This window comes from Watersipora subatra, chromosome 11 (genome assembly GCF_963576615.1).
Source record: "Watersipora subatra chromosome 11, tzWatSuba1.1, whole genome shotgun sequence".
Lineage (NCBI taxonomy): Eukaryota > Metazoa > Bryozoa > Gymnolaemata > Cheilostomatida > Watersiporidae > Watersipora > Watersipora subatra.
Window position 1 is genome coordinate 8,019,137 of NC_088718.1, and position 15,278 is coordinate 8,034,414.

Consider the following 15,278-nt stretch of genomic DNA (forward strand, 5'->3'; position numbering starts at 1 on the left):
TTACTAGAGGTTTCTAAATAATCTTTAACAGTTCTTTTGATCTAGGATGAAAACATTTCAAAAATTGTAATTTGAGTTCTACCTTGCTACTTATTGATGTACATTTAGTACAAGCATTGTTTTGGATCAAGGTAAACTTTTTTGCAGCAATGAATCCATTTCGAAAGTACTCTTTGTACAAATAGTACTTTCAGTCTTTTTCAGTCTAAAAATTAATATAATATAATATAAACATAATAAAATGTGCAGACAATATCATGCTCTGTATTGCTATAACCTCAGGCTATTGATTTTTGATAAAAATAACTGTTGTTAGATTTTTTAACTTATAAATTTAGAGAATGTTTATTCAAGAAACTGGCTATAGGTTGTGCATGTTGTTCAACCAAACATGTTTAATAGGACAAGTACTTCTAAAAGATTAGTGATGTTCTGCAGCAAACCAGAGAATGGAAACCAATAAACTAGTAAAAGGCTATTGAGATAATGAATAGAATTGCGGAGTTTTTGAAAGCAGGAAAACCAGTGCCTTCATCAATGGTGTCTCAACTATTGATTGCAACTAGATTTTTGGTGTTGTTTTGACTGTCATCTATCAAACACATTAACTAGGAAATCATTATAATAAAAATAATGCAAGTTTAGAAGCCAACAGACGTCTTTCAAACTGCCGGTGGTTTGCTAAAATTAGCATGAGGTATTTTGTATAAACTCCACCACAATAGTTGGAAGGCTTTAGTAAAACTTATAAAAGCCTATCGGCAAATATAGTTGCAATATGACTAAGGTGAAAGTTTAGGAAGTATATCGAACTTTTGCAACAAATCTGGAGAACTGATACTGCCAAAAATAGCACAAAATTTATTTTTAGAGTGTTCAAGTCATGCTAAAGGCAATACAGTGAGCTTTTATTTTAAAACTTACAGTAAATTGCACAAATAAATAGGCACATGACAGTTTAGGAAGTTGTCTTTGCCTTGCAGACTTGTAATCTCATAAATCACAGAGAATCAGGAAAAAGTTCAACCTTGGTTGTATGGGCAAAAACTTATCACAAATAGATCAAGACATTTGATATGAAAAAAAAGAAACAAGGTGGGCTGGACTAGATTGTCTCACACTGTCTGACACCATAACAACCAGGGAACCCTGCAACTATATAAGGGTCTGTGATAGGAGGTCTTTTCATACCACATCTGCTCTTCAGAAATCTTTGGTAAGTAAACATTTGGTACTTTTTTAAAAACTTTTACCAATGATGAAGTGTGTTCGTTGATCATTCTGGAATGTTATATTGTTATAAACAGGTAACTCTATAAATAGGCAAAAAATCATCTGATGAATTATGTTGTTTTGATATTTGAAGATTATATGTATTATAAGTAATAATGTCAAAAAGCTTACGATAATTATAAACTTGAAAAGTAGAAAAAGTGTAAAGGTGAATAAATATGTTAAACATTTATCTGTCATACCGAGTACTCTGTTTATCTACAATCTATTTTTTCATTCAGTTTTTTCACAAGAAAATCATATAAGAGCTGTTGTAGTTACTCTCTTTGAGTACTAAATTAAAATTTGAATAGAAAAAACTTTTTTATGCAAGTCATCAATAATATATATTATTATTACAGCATTTTATGATTGTAGATTTGTTTATCAACATTTGAGTAAAAAAAAATTAAACTATAAATTGTTTAAAAAAATTGCAGGTAAAGCCTGATACAGTTTGAAGTCAACCATGAATTTCACCTGCATCTTTGCCGTTGTCCTTGCCTGTTTGATGGTCTTTGCTACTCCATCTGTTGAAGCAACCAGCAGGGTAAGTATTTGGCACTAGAATTTTGTATTAAAATGTTGACAAGACAATCTAATGTTATGAACATATTGAAACATATTCTAACTGTGTGGTTGACCTGAGTTTACCTTTTAATAGCAATAAACCGTTTTTGCCATTTATTTGTTAAAAACTATTACTACTTTGTGTGATCATACAATTATTGGGCAGATTTAGAAAAACTCTAACAAATGCAAAAAGTTTTTGTAAAAAACAGAAAAGTATAACTATAATTTTTTTCAACTTTAAAATAGAAAATCTATTGAGCTCTTTTAATGGAACATCAGTGCAAAAAGTTTTTTGTGTATTTATAAAACTTTTTCAAGCTTTAATAATAATAATAATATAAATAATTTCTAAATACATGTTACCGACATGTCAAATATAAAAACTCATTCAATGATATACATGTAGTTGCTATAGATCCAGTTTGAGGTAAATACAATTGGTTTAATTAATAGTTTGTATTCATGAAAATGATTTGTGTTACTGTTAAGGCTTTTTTATTAAAAATAATTTAAAAACTGCATCATATCTTGAAAAAATGTAAAAGTAAATATGAATAAAATACTGAAGGCATGATTGAATAAATCAAATGGTAATTCTAAAACTGTTGTGTCTAGTGAATTAAACCAGTAACTGAAATACCTGCTAGCAGCTGTCAGGTGTATTCGTTAAAATAATTTTGTTGACTTCTCTTTTATCTCACAGTAATAGTTTTGCGATTTAAAGCATTTTGTGAGTTATTGATTATGTGACATAGGATCTAAATCACAAGTGTCATACTCATGTCGCCGAGCCAAATTTGGTCTATGGTATAATAATTATTGTACCATACCGCTAATACTATAAATCCCACAAGGCTTTGCTCGCAAGTTGGCACTTCTTTCATGTAACATTCATGTTACGGAGATTTATATGAAGCAAATTTGTTTTTTTACCTGCTGAAAATTAAAGATGGATAATATAGCCATAGGAAATACATGTAGTTGCTTTATGATTTGATTACATTGGAAAACATTTGTATGGTCTCAAGTAGGTTAAATTGGGCTCGCGTGGCTATATGCGTCAGTTTATAAATTTTTAACGAACATTTTTTCGGTCTGGTGTTCAGCTTTTAGCTCAATTAGTTTTTCTGTTTCTCATCCATTTGACTTCGCTATCCCTGATCAAGCTCATACCTAACATTCTGCTTGCAGCCAAAGGGCTGCTGCCATTGGACTTACAAGTATGTAAGACAGTGTACACCTTCTCATGGAGGTCTTTACTACCCTCCCCGCTGCCGATGGGTCAGGAAATACTACTGCGGTAGATACTGCCGCAACTCCCCTTACTACTAGAAATGATAAACGCGCCCTCCATGATGATCTTTATTGAAGTTGTCTTACCCTGATAATGATATGACGCATTGGTTTTATATTCTGTTGCTGTGTTTTCTGTTTATAAACACCGGTTAGTATTTGTTGCATAGCTTCTACTGTTAATTGTTGTGATTAAACTATTATAAATACATTTTGCTGTTAGCACCCAAATGAAGATTTCTTGTCTTGAGGTTTGCACATTTTAACGGCCAGCTATGCAACTGAAAAAATAATGAACACTTTTTATCTTTTGGGATACTAAAGAAATCATAAAATTTGAATAAGCAGCTCAGATGTTAGTCTATTTTTTATTCAAATAGAAAGTTTATCAAGTCTTTATCCTTAAAAATGAACTTGAATAACTTTTAATCACTCATAAGATATCAGTTTCTCAGCAATATAAGGCTGAGATGATTTAAATGGTTAAATGCAGTCAGATCATCTCAAACATAAAAAACAATTGCTAATTATAAAAAAATACTAATATTTTCAAATAAAATTTAATAAAATTTTATGCAAGTTCATCTGTGATTGTCGGGAATCTTTTCAAGGTCACAAAGAGGTGAAATAGATTGTTCTAGTACAAACATATGCAGAGGGCTGGTAAGAAGTTAGGAGAATAGCTATGATTAGTTACTTGCTGGGTATATTTATATAAACTAAAAATAACCCTCAGTAATAGTTGTCATTATATAGCAGTTAATCCTATATAAATTAATAACCTTCAGTAATAGTTGTCATTATATAACAGTTATTCTTATATAAATTAATAACCCTCAGTAATAGTTGTCATTATATAACAGTTAATTCTATATAAATTAATAACCCTCAGTAATAGTTGTCATTATATAACAGTTAATCCTATATAAATTAATAACCCTCAGTAATAGTTGTCATTATATAACAGTTAATCCTATATAAATTAACAACACTGGTTTGATTTATGACGCTTGATAACCTAGAATACAAACTTTTAATAGACCTCTGAAAGCTATTAAAAGCCCTTAATAAACCTAAAGCCTCTAAAAATACAAAAGTAACTGAAACCATCTACAACTTTACTTCATACCTGCTAAAACACCAAAAACAATGAGAACATGCTACAAGAACAGCAAACAAACAATAGCAACATAAACAATAACAACAGCTATGACAACAACAACAACAATAAGAACAAATACAACAACAGTAGCAAACGAAAAATAGCAGCAAAAATAACAACAGCAAACGGCAACAAAAAATGGGCTATCAGCTGAGGAACTTCCTGTACTGGTTTTCATCACTGAAGCTATTTATATTTACATTGTATATCAACAAGTCTGGACAAAAACAAAGCTTAACCCAAGTACTGACCCAAAAGGATTTTAAATGATCATTTATTTCAGGGATAATCGAGGCAAGTGGCTAATCCCCAATAAATCAAAAAGTTGTCAATTAAACCTGGACAATGCATACATTTTCAGAAAGCTAATAAAGTGAAGAACCCAACTACGCTAAAATCTAGGTTGTAAATGTTCATTAAATACACTAGTTTTGAGCATACACCACGGGGAGACAGTTTCGTAAACTTTTTCCAATGTTTTACGAGTTGTAGGCAAAGTTAGTGTTCTTCTCTTGAAAATGTTTTTACAGAATCCAGCAAGACAAACTGTGAACAACACCTGTACAAAATTCTATGGATTATTTTCATTATTTTTTATTTTATTGCAGTTCTATTCAAAACAAATTAATAATATTCAAGTGTACAGACTGCACTAAATGAACGCAAACAGAAAATTACAGGAATATAATATTATAATTCATTTATAAACTGTTATTACGATTGCAAATAATTAAAGGAATACAGCTTATGATACACCAAATTTTAGCCTAAATGACAGCCAATTTTCCATGCTGCACATCAGGTGCTCCAAAACGATCTTCTACAATGTTTCTTACTCTTACTAAACTACTACTTTTACCACCATCAGAGACAGTGCTGCTACTTTAATTATCTATGTAATCACACAAATCTAAATCGGCTATAATGATTGGCAACATAAGTAATTCTCTGTTTTCTAACTTAGGAAGTACATACAAAAGTCATATCAAGACTAAATAGTTTAAACATCAGAAAGAAAAAACGTTCAGTTTTAGGTTAAAAATTCTCAAACAAAAATTTAAAATTGCTTCGTGATTTTCTTAATTTTTTTGATTGTCTGATTCAGAAGAGCTTTTTGAGTAATCATCATCGCTATGGTCAGCCTCAAAGTCACTGCCATCAGAATCCAAATGACTTTAAACATCAAAATATACTTATTACTTTTGCTATAATCCTAAAACTTTTAATAAATTATAGGCATTAAATGTACATACATATATATAGTGTTGGAAAAAGATATTGTGCTGCACAGGAATCATAATCAGAGTTTGAATTCCCAGATAAGCATGCTACTACCTGCACAACTTAATCACCTTATACATCTAAGAATAGTTGTGCACATAGTTATTACACATGGCAATATCTAACAGCATACTGAACTTTCAGCATATGTACATACATATGTAGGTACATATGTACATATGTACGTGTGTACATATGTATGTATGTACATGCCTATGTACATATATAAATGTACGTATGTACATACGCATGTATGTACATACGTATGTACATAAGTATGTATGTACATACATTTGTACAAACTTATGTACGTATTTAAAGTATGTACATACGTATGTATGCATGCATGTATGTATGTATATACCCATGTACATATGTAGGCATGTATGTATGTATGTATGTACATATGAATGTACATATGTACATATGCACATAAGTACATACATACATATAAACATATACACATACATTCATATATACATATACACATATATACATATGCAAATATACATATATATATACATGTAAACATGTGTATACACATGCATTAGGCTCATAAATTATGTGGAGGTACGACTGTATTGTAACAGACGAAATTTGCAATTTACATTTACCAGATTTTTCTATATGCTCTTTAATAGTACTTTTGATCTAGGGGGAAAACATTTCCAAAATGGTAATTTCAGAGTTCGATCTTGTTTTTTATCGATTTACATGTAGTGCAAACATTGTTCCTGATCAAGGTACACTTTCTTTGCCGCAATGTATCTATTTCAAAAGAAGTGTTTTTGTACAAATGATACTTTTGGTCTTTTTCAGTCTAAATAAAAACAATAAGATTTGCAGCCGATACCATGCTTTGTATTGCTATTACCTTATGCTACGAATTTTTTGATACAAATACATGTAATTATGTTTTGTTTTTAAACTTGTAAATGTAGTGCATGTTTATTTAAGAAACTGTATATAGATTGTGTATGTTGTTCAACCAAACATGTTTAATAGGACTAGTACATCTGAAAAATAAATGATATTCTGCAGCAAACCAGAAAATGCAGACCAACAAACTGGTAAAAGGCTCATTGAGATAATGAATAGAATTGTGGAGTTTTTGAAAGCAGGCTAAACGATGCCTTAATTACAGGTGCGTCAACTATTGACTGCAACTGGATTTTCGGTGTTGTTTTGACTGTCATCTATCAAACACATTAGCTAGGAAATCATTATAATAAAAATAATGCAAGTTTAAAAGCCAACAGACGTCTCTCAAACTGCCGGTTGCTTGCTAAAATTAGCATAAGGTATTTTTTGTATAAACTCTGCCACAAAAGTTAGAAGGCTTATTGGCAAATATAATTGCAATATGACTAAGGTAAAAGTTTAGGAAGTATATTGTAACTTTTGCAACAAATCTGGAGAACTGATACTGCAAAAAATAGTAAAAAATTTATTTTTAAAGTGTTAAAGTCATGCAAAAGGCATTACAATAAGCTTTTATTTTAAAACTTACAGTAAATTGCACAAATAAATAAGCACATGACAGTTTAGGAAGTTGTCTTTGTCTTACAGGCTTGTAATCTCATCAATCACAGAGAATCAGGAAAAAGTTCAACCCTGGTTGTATGACCAAAAACTTATCACAAAAAAACCACGACATTTGATATGAGAAAAAGGAACAAGCTGGGCGGGACTAGATTGTTTTGTACTGTCTGAAACCGTAACAACCAGAGAACCCTGCAACTATTTAAGGGTCTGTGATAGCAGGTCTTTTCACACCACATCTGCTCTTCAGAACTCTTTGGTAAGTAAACATTGGGTACTTATTGAAAAACTTTTACCAAGAATCCAACGTGTTCGTTGATCATTCTGGAATATTATATTGTTATAAACAGGTAACTTTATAAATAAGCAAATAGTCATCTAATGAATTATGTTGTTTTGATATTTGAAGACTATATGTACATAAGTAATAATCTCAAAAAGGCTTACGATAATTATAAATTTGAAAAGTAGAAAATTTGTAAAGGTGAATAAATATGTTAAAAATTTATCTGTCATAGTCTGTTTATCTACAATCTATTTTTGTCATTCAATTATTTTACAATAAAATCATATTAGCGATGTTTTATTTAATCTGTGAGTACCAAATTAAAACTTGAATCCAAAATATTTTTTATGCAAGTTATCAATAATATATAACATTATTACATTATTTTACGACTCTATAATTGCTTAACAATATTTAAGAGAACATTCTCTGAAGTATAACTTGCTTCAAAAAATTGCAGGTAAAGCCTGATACAGTTTGAAGTCAACCATGAATTTCACCTGCATCTTTGCTGTTGTCCTGGCCTGTCTGATGGTCTTTGCTACTCCATCTGTTGAAGCAACCAGCAGGGTGAGTATCTTGCACTAAAATTTTATATTAACATTTTGGCAAAACAGTCTAATGTTATGAACATATTGAAACATATTCTAACTGTGTAGTTGACCTGAGTTTACCTTTTGATAGCAACAAACCGTTATTGTCCTTCAATTTTAAAATTATTGTCGCTTTGAGTAAACATTTACTTGATGGAAAACTTCAAACAAATACTAACAAATGCAAAAAGCCTCTGAAAAAAAAAGAAAAATAAGACTTCAGTTTGTTTTAAACTTCAAAAGAAAAAATCTATTGAGCTTTTTTATCAATGAGCAGTGCAAAAATTCATTTGTACATTTATAGAGTTTTTGTCAAGCTGTTGACAAAAGTATTTTAGCGAATAACTTCCAAATTTTGAATATTCTTTCAGTTTGGCTTTAAACTCGTAGCTAAATTATTTTTTTGGCTTCCAATCCATATGACCTTGACACCCTTGACCAAGGTCATGCCAAAATTTCTACTTGCAGCCAAAGGGCTGCTGCCATTGGACTTACAAGTATGTAAGACAGTGTACACCTTCTCATGGAGGTCTCTACTACCCTCCCCGCTGCCGATGGGTCAGAAAATACTACTGCGGTAGATACTGCCGCAACTCTCCTTACTACTAGAAATGACAAACCCAACATCCATGATTGACCTACAACTTTATCGAAGTTGTCTTACCTTGATTACAGTATGATGTATTTGTTTTATATTCTGTTGCTGTGTTTTTTGTGCATGAATGCCGGTTAGTTTTTTTGTTGCATAGCTTCTACTGTTAATTTCTGTGATTGAATTATTAAAAATACATATTGCTGTTAGCACCCAAATAAAGTTTTCTTGTTGTGAGTTTTCACATCTTAGCGGCTAGCTACACAACAAAACAAAAGGGAACACTTTTTATCTTTTGAGATAAACAAGAAGCCATAAAGTTTAAGTAAGATGTTAGTCTATTTTCTATTAAGATAGAAAACTTCTCATATTCTATCCTTAGAAATGAACTTTAATTATTTGTAATCACTCATAACTTATCAGTTTCTCAGCAATATACGGCTACAGCAGGTATTTTTACTTAAACTATCGATTTTAACAACTAAAAATTCCATTGTCATACAGCCCACAACCAGAAAATTATCATCGTCATTCCCTTTACTTTCACTGCTTTGGACATCAGTTGGAATAGCAAAGTACTCATTACAAGTGTCTAAATTGTCAGTTACTTTGAAATCGGTAAAAAAGAAACGATTACTTTTCAGTACTTCTACGTTAGTTACAGAAACCTTCGGCAATTGGACAATGCTATAGACTGGTGAAATGTGCACGTTTTTCTTGTGAAATGCGCACGACTTAATGGTTCTACTCTCTTTCTCACGACCTTCTCAGCGTTTCGTTGGCCGGTCTTAATTCTAATTAAAAAATGTTTGTCAAAGTTTTAATAGCAATTTTAGGCCAAATTAATCTGTCTATTTATGTACAATGCAATCAGATGAGTAAGGTTTAGGATATTGTCTACAAATTTCAAAAACTTGATAACATATTTGAATAGGTTTACATGCGTTTTGTATCGTTATTATACTTAAACGACTCCATTGAAAAATGGTAAAATTTGTTGATGAGATTTTTGTATAAGAGTTTGCGACGGTCGTTGATAAATAGTTTTCGTGAGTTGTGTGCACATATGCATTTATCATAAAGCTCCCGAACAATCACTTCGCTTGTGTTTGGGTCGTGGGACAATTAACCACCAATTTCAGCAAACACTTTCAACTGTCTTCTCTCCTAGTACTAAATTAGTTTTTTCTGATAACTTTGGGCTGAAATTGCACAAGATTTTAGTAGATCGTATTAGAAAGTATCGGTATTTTTCTTTCATTTGCGATTGCTTTTAATGGCTGAGGTGATCTGACTGGCAAGATGTTTCAAGAATACAATCAACAAATCTTGATTGCGGTTAAAATGCTCAAAAAAAATATGTGCAAAACGATCTCACTAGTTGCTAAGGTTAAGGGTTGACTTGCAACAAAATTCACATTACAGTTATTTGGTATCATAAGATTCACCATGTCTAGCTCTGTTGTATTGTAGTTGCAAAATATATGGGAATGTGATTGCAAGCTCTTGAAAGCAAAAAAACGAACATTTAATCGCAGCCACACGAGACCGCCGTAGTTTGGATTCGCTTTCCAAAACGGCTCAAATGGGACGTAGTTTTTACAGGATGGCTTCTGTTTACACTTTCATGCAACCTCATTCGTCGAAATATTTCCACAAATATACTTCATGCATTCAATAAAACCATGTCTATTGTTCTTACCCGTCTGTTTTATCGTTATTGTAATGCTGTCACTTTTAGCACTGATATCTTATAACTTACCGTAAAAAATCGTTAAACTTTTTAACCTTAGCTCGAAGCAGTACATACATGTATCATTGTCTGATAACCATGACGAGCCTGTTGGTCACCTGTGATAATCGAAAAGTGCTGCAACAATTATTTGTGAAGTATTGGGTCACATGATCAGATTACGACTCGACGATTGAATAATGCCGAAACAAAACTGTAAAGTAGCGAGCATCTATATTTGATACAAGGTCTTCGATAAAATCCGAAGTGTTTGTCATAAGCTAGTGCTACGATAAGTTTTATATTGAGATTTTTATTGGCCTTTCAATTCACGTGAGAACATCACGTGACAAGACAATATCTAAACTGTAATGACTAAGTCAGAGAAATAAAGAGATTCCAATCTATGGCAGCGTTTCGTTTTTGAGCTTTTAAGAGCTTATAATCACCTTTCCACATATTTAGCACCTACAACACAACAGAGTAAAACATGGTGAATCTTTTGATACCAAATAACTGTAATGTGACTTTTGTTGCAAGTCAACCTTTAAGATGTGTTAACCACAATTACCACCAATTGTTAGATAATCTTCAATACAGTAAGGAGAAAAGGCAGGAGTCGGACCAACAGCTGTATAAGATGCTGCTGTGGTGGCTGGAGCTGAGTCTGTTTGGTGAGTTTTGCATATTTATTGATGAAAACCAATATAAATCAATTTAACAGTCTTTGGAGCGTTTTAATTGACTATTTATGTCTATTCTAAATAGTATTTATATTCTATATTAGCGGAATGCCTTGTGTTGCACAGGTATTAAAAATCAGCTTTTAAACAATGAGAGGTAATGCAGCTGCCTGCCAGTTAACGTAGTACTTATTAACATAGTGCTTGTTAACATAGTATTTATTAACACAGTATTTATTAACATAGTATTTGTTAATATTGTATTTGCTAACATGGTATTTATTAACATAGTATTTTATAACGCAATATTTATTAACATAGTATTTATTAACATATTATTTGTTAACATAGTATTTAATAACATAGTATTTGTTAACATTGTATTTATTAAAATAGTATTTAATAACATAGTATTTATTAACAAATTAATTATAACTATTTATTAATGTAAAATTTGTTAACATAGAATTTGTTAACATTGTATTTGTTAGCATAGCTATTGTTAACATAGTTTAATCAAAATTGTTTTACAAATATAGAAAAGTAACACTAACAAACATCCTATAAGCATTTAACACTGTGGCCGCGGTTCCAAAATAAAATATCTTTAGTCAGATTTTGCTAAACATGGAATTACAACAGCAATGATCACGCATTTTACAGAATTTGTTACATGAAAGACAACTCCCCGTTAACGAAGAGTAATCTTTTCTTGGGAAAACTTATTTTCATTTGAAATGTTAGAATGGGACTAGTAGGTCAGGTCAATGACAAGCGTTAAGTCGAGCTGTTATAAGCGTATAGCCAACAATCTACTTGACTAACTTAGATGTTTAATGCTCTGTAGATTTCTTCATACCAGTTCTTTCGCTGTAGCCCCAAGTTTTCTGAAGAACTTTGTACAAGAAAGCATAATATTCAACACACGATCAAATTCTATCACCAATATAATTATGTTTACATTGTCATTATACATAAAGATGACCTTCCACAAAATTATTAGCAGATTTTATCAGAAAAGTATTTCTCTATCGATTGTGATTGTTTTTGATGTTTCAGGTGATGTGACTGTCAAGATGTTTGAAGATTAAAATCAGCAAAACTTTATCACCGTTACAATTCTCAAATCAAGCTAAAATAGTTGCGAAGTCTATAGCTGCAAAGAGACCGACAACATAACATGACGCTGTAACATAAACACCGTAGCAGATATCAACTATGGCAACAATGACAACTTTTGATGTCTTTCGCACATTATTTCTTCTTTGTGTTTTAATCGCAATTAATTTTTGTTGATTATACCTTGAAAAATCCTGGCAGTCACATGACCTCAAACATCCAAAACAATTGAAAATCGTAGAAAAAGTCTGATTCTTTCTGATAAAGTCTCCTGAAAATCTGTGGAAATTTATCTTTAACTTTTCAGATAACCACTACTAAAAAACTCAACTCTTTAGTGTGCCGCTGTCTATTAATACAAGCAATAGCATATCAGCGTTTTAAAGTTTCAAGGTAAAAAAGTTTGTTATTAGCTTAATTTTATTTTTGTTTTATTAAATTATTTTGGATGTTCAAGCCATACATTGTACAAAAACAATCTAAAATTTTTGCTACATGTGTGAATACACAAATGTGAAGAATTGCAAGGTCAGCAATTGCAATGTGTAGTTGTCAGCATCTCAACATTCTATCGGGCGAAGAGCATACCAAGGGAGACAAATCTATAATTAATTTGTGGTGCAGATCCAAGCATGCAGATTTTATTACTTAGTAAACCTTGTAAAATTTCAGTAGCGTTTTTCTATGTAGCTGTACTGTGCTTGTGCATAATCATATCATAGAGCAACATTATACCTAGCAACGTGGCTCTATGATGTTACTGCATACAGCACTTGAGGGGTAAAATAATGTAGTAAATAAACATTGTAGAGTGTCGTTCTAAGGTAACATTGTAAAACGATTTCATCAACAAAGCCGTGAAGCGACAGCATTAAGTGCCTTATCATACTTACTATAGTAATAGTCGTGTCTGTCCGTCTGCCAGTCCATCTGTCTGTCTGTTTGTCCCTCTGTCAGTCCGATGAAATGCTAAGAGTGTTAGGGAAAAACTCGTTCACACAGGAAGTAAACTAAGATATTCAGATTCAAAGGCAAGCGCGTCATCACTAGGCCACTCAAATACTTTTCTCATTTAGGAATAATTGTGTACATTTGTATTACACCTGATGATCTTTAACACAGGACTGCCACTATACTAGTTTTAGTTGTGAAAACATGTTTGAATATCGTTTTCTGGCCTTTCCATATTTCTATCTATTCATCTAACACATGGTTTCTTGCTAGACTCTGCTTTTGGTCTATAAAATAGCAATTATGAGTGTTGATGTACCAACTACCTGCATGTACTTTTGGAGTTTAGATTGTGGAGATAATGATAAAAATGATTTATGATAGAATTGTTGTCTATATCTAGTGTTGTCATACATCTACCACCCTTCCATCTAATATTTAATTTTTTGCCACAAAAAATAGTTCTGCACCAGTTTATATCAAGTAATTAGCTCTGACCGGCATTTTAGCTTCTTGATTAATAAATGGGTAAATATGTCACACACAAATGGAACGGCAACATTTTTAGATTGATGAATTATGGTTAAAAACAGATGGTTGAGGTAAGATTATTTTTACCTGAGCAGATACGGAGGCCAGTGTTTAAAAGCACTGATAAACACAAAGGAACATCACCTTTGTGCCTTGGTGCCAACATGATTACACATACCTTTGGTTTGTTTATGCTTTGTGAAGTAGTTGTATTTTGATAAAACCTTTAAGTTCAGTTACACTTAAACAAACGAGATGAACTGGCACGAAATTTCTGTAGATTTTATCAAAAAGTATCAATACTTCTCCATCATTCACAATTGTTTTTAATGCATGAGGTGATCTGACTGCCAATATGTTTTAAGATTAAAATCAACAAAACTTGATCGCAGTTAAATTACTCAAACAAAGATACTTGCAAAATGATTTCACTAGTTGCTATCGTTGCTATTGGCTATTGCATTCAAGATATAGCATTATGCGTTTCTATTTCATTGGTCTCTTTGTAACAATGAGTCGTTTAACCGCTGTCAAGTGATGTTGATTTTAATCTTGAAACACTAAGAGTAAATGATTAAATGCAATCAACTCACCTCAAACATAGAAAACAATTGCAAATTATGAAAAAATATCAATATTTTCTGATGGAATCTAATAAAATCTTATTCAAGCTCATCTTTGATTGCCGGAAATCTTTTCAATGTCACCAAGAGGTGAAATAGATTATTCTAGTACAAATATATGCAGAGGGTTGGTAAGAAGTTAGGAGAATAGCTATGATTAGTTATTTGCTGAATATATTTATATAAACTGAAAATAACCCTCAGTAATAGTTGTCATTATATAACAGTTATTCCTATATGAATAATAACACTGGTTCGATTTTTGACGCCTGTTAATCTACAATAAAAATAGAATGAATGAATACATAGAACGAAAACGTTTGATAGACTTGAAGCTTCTAAAAATAGAAAATATCTGAAACCATCTACAACTTCACTTCTTACTTGATAAAACAGCAAAAGCAATGAGAAAAAACTGTTACAAGAATAGCAAACAAAATCAAACAGCATCAACAACATGGGCTATCAGCCAAAGAACTCCTATACTGGTTCTCATCACGGAAGCTATTTATATCAACAAGTCTGGACAAAAAACAGCCTAATACTTTTGCTAAAATCTTGGAACTATTAATTATCGGCATTAAATATACAAATATATAGTGTTAGAAAAAAAGATTGCGCTGGACCAAAATCATACTTCCGATGTTTGGATTCCCAGCTAAGCGTGCTACCATCTACACAACTCAACCACCTTTTACATCTAAGAATACTTGTGCACATAGTTATTACGCATAACGATCTCTAACGGCGTGCGAGACTACCAGCATACTAATATAAATAATGTATATATATATATATTTATATATATAATAGATAAGTGGCCAGGCCTACTGCTAACAGCACTCTACGCTCTAAAAAGTGCGGAGTGTTTTAACTAACTAAAGTGTTGGAATAGGTTAATATTACTTATCTTTCTTCCAGATTAATGTTTTACCATGGAGTCACGACAGGTCTGTTTCGCGCTGGCGCTTTCTTTAGGTGACTTGTATTAAATCTTGTGCATATATATATATATATATATATATATATATATATATATATATAT

At 31.6% G+C, this 15,278-nt stretch overlaps 2 long non-coding RNA genes across 3 annotated transcripts; both read left to right on the plus strand.

Moving 5' to 3' along the window:
• Window positions 1-1,106: 1,106 nt before the first annotated feature.
• LOC137408684 (uncharacterized) lies at window positions 1,107-3,710 on the plus strand. 2 transcript variants are annotated; one of them, XR_010980111.1, is made up of 3 exons: window positions 1,107-1,216; window positions 1,713-1,822; window positions 3,037-3,710. It is a non-coding gene; the product is annotated as an uncharacterized lncRNA (long non-coding RNA). The 2 variants fall into 2 exon arrangements; XR_010980112.1 differs by lacking the exon at window positions 1,107-1,216 and adding an exon at window positions 1,273-1,307.
• Window positions 3,711-7,337: 3,627 nt separating this feature from the next.
• LOC137408582 (uncharacterized) lies at window positions 7,338-8,831 on the plus strand. The gene is made up of 3 exons (XR_010980099.1): window positions 7,338-7,382; window positions 7,870-7,979; window positions 8,471-8,831. It is a non-coding gene; the product is annotated as an uncharacterized lncRNA (long non-coding RNA).
• Window positions 8,832-15,278: the final 6,447 nt, after the last annotated feature.